Genomic DNA, 4,992 nt, shown 5'->3' with positions numbered 1-4,992 from the left:
CTGCCTCCCACAGCCATAGTTACCCAACACGACAGGCTTCTTCTCTTCCAACAGGCAGAGTTAAGACATCCAGTCTTAGATAGTAATTTGAAGTGTGCAACAGTTAAACTATGAACAAGACAGAGCCATGTTGAAAACAACCAAGGAACAGATTTTGTTAAATAAAAACAAGTAAAATCAAAGGAAAGGTCATAGTTTTTGTATTTGTGTAACAAATGCCATCCAATCACAGTCCATACCTGCTAGAATCCATCTGCTTTTTAGTTTGTGATTAAATTTCTCCTTGAATAATCATCTTGCAAACTTTCCCTAGGGGAAACTGTTATATTTCATCCTACCTTGGAAAATGTCATCGATCTCTATTTCAATCAGCCTTTCCTATCTGGATCATTCCAAAAGACTGACAAACAGGTTTGTTTTTAAAAATACAAGTCGGCAGCGAATCTGACTGGTATCAGAAGTACCATAAGTCAAGCGCAGTTTTAGAGACAGTTTTGATATGATGCCAGAAGTACCCTTGGCAGATGGATGCTGTAATGGCCCCCAATTTGTTCAGGGCTTCCTGTATCCATACCCTTGGGTAGTCTCCCTCTACACTGACTCTAGATCAGGCCATGTGATTCGTGTGACCAAAAGGATAATAACAAATGTGATGCAAGAACTTGAAAATGACTCGCACTTTGGGGCTGTCCCTCTCTTGCTATCCTTAGGACTCTCGTTACAGCTGCCACTCGAACAAGCCCATCCAGGGCTGCCTGATGAGGGGTGATGAGAGAAACTGGCTGGAACTCAAATGGCTGCCTCGGCAAAGAGCCAGCCAATAACCTGGCTAACCCAGCAGCTGCCTGCAGACAAGTGAGTGGCACCCAGCTGAGACCAGCAGAAGATTCACCCATCTGAGCCCAGCCCCGATTTCCAGACCACAGAATTGTGGGGGTGGTTTTAACCTTCTAGTTTCAGGAGTGGCTTGTTACAGTGAAAGCTAACTGACATAGCGGTGTTCCATCCATCCACAGACAAACAGTTATCAACATAGTGACTATGAAAATTGATACAAACATAGTAGAGAGTGTGGGTATGGGTATGGGCTGACCCTCCACTGCTCAGGGTTTGGGGTCGATTGAGTAAACACTCGAAATTATAAGGATGTTTAGAATAGTGAGGACTTCCAGTTCAGCACCACCCAAAAAGTACATTTGTTTGCTACTTTGCATTTTATGCTTTGCATAAAGCTCCTGAAGCCCTGGGTTGAACCAGGTCAACTGGCCTGTGAAACTGCAACTTGCTTGATGGTGTTTTTTCCCATCTACTTTTCCTAAGTATAAGCTCTGTAAGACGTCCCTTAGGAAAAGGGCTCCATGGGCATTTACATTACTGCATACTCTTCATCCCTATTGGAATTTCCAAACATACCTTGGCATATTAAAGACCTGTTCGTCTTCATTTAGTCCAGTGCAGAAATGTATTTGACCATAGAATCCTTTTTGTGATGAACAGTGTCTCTCAGAGCACAGGCTGAGAAAGTTTAACTTTCTTATGATGAAATACAGCACACATAGGGAAAAGCATGTCAAGCACAAACATGCAGCATAATGAATTACTGCAGACCAAACACTCGTGTCACTACCACCCTGGTCAGGAATCAGAACACTGCCAAGCTCTCCACTAGACCCCTGTGCACTCCTGGCCCGTTACAAATTCCTCTCTCCTCCCTAGAGGAAACCACTTCCCTGACTTTATGGTGGTAACTTCCTTGCACTGTTTTATTGTTTGGCCACGAAGTATGCATCCTTAAACTATAGACTTGTTTTGTCTTTTTTTAAAGCCATATAATGGAATTACATCATGGTATGTATGGGAGGCGCATAGGGTATAAATATCTTAAACACTGGCAGATAATGTCAAACTCTTTCCCAAATTGACGACACCAATTGGCATTGCTATCAACAGTATCTGAGGGTTCTAGCTGCTCCCCATCCTAGGCTATACTTGGTAATTATACTTTCATTTTTGCCCATCTATGCAATGTGAGTGGAGATGTGAATTTGCATTCCTTTGATTAGTGATGAGGTTGAGCACATTTTATTATGTTTATTGGTCATCTGGATATCCTGTTTTGTGCAGCTTGTGTTCAAGCCTTTTTTGTTCATTTCTCTACTGAGTTTTCTTAATTTTTTTCTTAACTTATAGGGGTTCTTTATCTAGATAAAAGTCCTTTGTTGGAAACAAAAACCGAACAATCCAATTAAAAAATGGGCAGAGGAACTGAACAGACAGTTCTCCAAAGAAGAAATTCAGATGGCCAACAGGTACATGAAAAGATGCTCCACATCGCTAGTCATCAGAGAAATGCAAATTAAAACCACAATGAGATATCACCTCACACCAGTAAGGATGGCCACCATCCAAAAGACAAACAACAACAAATGTTGGTGAGGCTGTGGAGAAAGGGGAACCCTCCTACACTGCTGGTGGGAATGTAAGTTAGTTCAACCATTGTGGAAAGCAGTATGGAGGTTCCTCAAAAAGCTCAAAATAGACATACCGTTTGACCCAGGAATCCCATTTCTAGGAATTTACCCTAAGAATGCAGCAGCCCAGTTTGAAAAAGACAGATGCACCCCTATGTTTATCGCTGCACTATTTACAATAGCCAAGATATGGAAGCAACCTAAGTGTCCATCAGTAGATGAATAGATAAAGAAGATGTGGTACATATACACAATGGAATATTATTCAGCCATAAGAAGAAAACAAATCCTACCATTTGCAACAACATGGATGGAGCTAGAGAGGATTATGCTCAGTGAAATAAGCCAGGCAGAGAAAGACAAGTACCAAATGATTTCACTCGTATGTGTGATATAAGAACAAAGGAAAAACTGAAGGAACAAAACAGCAGCAGAATCACAGAACCCAAGAATGGACTAACAGTTACCAAAGGGAAAGGGACTGGGGAGGATGGGTGGGAAGGGAGGGATAAGGGGGGGGAAGAAGAAAGGGGGCCTTACAGTTAGCATGTATAATGTGGGGGGGACACAGGGAGGGCTGTGCAACACAGAGAAGACAAGTAGTGATTTTACAGCATCTTACTAGGCTGATGGACAGTGACTAATGGGGTATGTGGGGGGGACTTGGTGAAGGGGGAAGTCTAGTAAACATAATGTTGTGTATGTAATTGTAGATTAATGATACCAAAATAAAATTTTTTAAGAAGTCCTTTGTTGGGTACAGGAGTTACAAGTGTCTTCTTTTTTTCTGTGGCTTGCCTTTCCTCTTTCCTAATGGGTCTTTAGTTGAACATGAGTTCTTCATTGAAAAGTAATCAAACATATCCATTGTTTTCCTTTTCTGCTTAGTGCTCTGTGTGTCTCCTTTAATCAGATGTGTCTCCAAGTCCAGTGGACTTCTGGGGAGCTGGTTTTTGAATGGTCAAGTATTTGGTAGTGGTGAAAGCCCAAAACTGCAGGCTCGAGGAGACAAGGGGAGTGGGTGGGAAGGGAAAGGGCAGAAGGCCAGAGGAGGACCAGTAGGGGGTGGCAGGAAGGCGACAGGGCCCAGCAGGTGGATGGAGGGTATGATTGAAAGTGGATTAAATGTCACCTTCACCACCCAGGTCCTTATGCATGCAAAGGAAGTTGGCAGTATCATCAGCAAGAAAGGAGACCAGTTAAGATGTGTGGGAAGAGTGTGCACATAACATCTCAGAAGAGAATTATGCTGAGAGAATTACCACTTTGGCAGGACCACTAATGCCATCTTTAAAGCCTTTGCTATGATCATTGACAAACTGGAGAGGACATCACAACAGCACAGCTGGTCCCCATGAGCCTGCTGGTCACTGCTAGCAGGGTGGCTCTCCCACTGGGAAAGGTGGTTTCAAGATCAAGGAAATTCGATAAGAGAGGGTACAGGGGCTCAGGTCCAGGTGGCACAGAATATGCTTCCCAACTCAACTGAGCAAGCCATTACAACTGCTAACGTTTGGCAATCCATCACTGAGTGTGTCTAATAGACCCACCTGGTCACGTCAGAGTCACCCTGACCCCGAAGGCCATCCAGTTCTCTGGTCATCTTTATGGATGGTCAGGACAGGTACAACACAGGCAGCAATAGTGTAAGCTTTTTTCACACCTCCCCATCCATGTGCCTCCACCCTGACCTGCAGGCACTCCCTCTAGAGGCCTATGCCCTTCAAGGACCACGTGTCATTCTACAGCCACACCTCACCAAGCTGCCCCCACAGGCAGTGCGACAGGCTTGTTTCTCTCTGATGCACGGCAACCCTGGATTGAAATCTACAATTTCAATAGATGAATCTACAATCACATCTACCCGTCACAGGTGAAAAGTTTTGGGCACGCTTGGACGCACCTACTAAGACTGCTCAGGAACCCACCATTCCAAGCATTTTAACTGGCTGCATAATGGGGTGCCAGGGTGCCAAAATCAGTTAAGATCCACCAGATGGCTGGGGCATAGATCAAAACTGCACACCCAGAGGAAGGATCAACTGATGGGCAGGTTTCCATCATTGGTTCTGCTGCCAGCATTAGTCTGGTTCAATAACTTAACTATCAGGCCTTCCTCGGAGATGGGTAGCAAGGGGAGCAGCTTAAACAATGCAGATTCATCTGTAATCCTTGCCGGCTGTTCACCACCCCTTATCCATCTGTGTAGTTTCTGAACAGTCAGCAATTCCAGGTTTTAAATAGTCTGTAAATATTCAGTTTCTTTGCACTTTATCATCCACTCATGATTTTTAAATCATTTTAATTCCTTTCTCCATTCAGCTGTTAGAGCTGAGCTCCATATTTAGTTTCATAAGCTTCTTTCCGTTTTCTTTTGGGTTTTTTGCCCATGACTTATTTTGTTTACCATAAAACTCTAAGAGCAGAATATTAATACAATTCAGGTTAGTCTATAATGCCAGCAATTTTTCAAAAAATAATTAAAATATGGACTGGAAAATTTTTTAAGCTAGATAACGTT

The 4,992-nt window shown here is 43.2% G+C and overlaps 1 pseudogene; it reads left to right on the top strand.

Moving 5' to 3' along the window:
- The first annotated feature begins 3,568 nt into the window (after window positions 1-3,568).
- Window positions 3,569-4,687, top strand: LOC118926207 (poly(rC)-binding protein 2-like; annotated as a pseudogene).
- Window positions 4,688-4,992: the final 305 nt, after the last annotated feature.

Source organism: Manis pentadactyla, chromosome X, assembly GCF_030020395.1.
Source record: "Manis pentadactyla isolate mManPen7 chromosome X, mManPen7.hap1, whole genome shotgun sequence".
In the NCBI taxonomy this organism is placed as follows: domain Eukaryota; kingdom Metazoa; phylum Chordata; class Mammalia; order Pholidota; family Manidae; genus Manis; species Manis pentadactyla.
The sequence above is the reverse complement of the archived record's forward strand: the minus strand, read 5'-3'. Positions and strand labels throughout refer to the sequence as shown.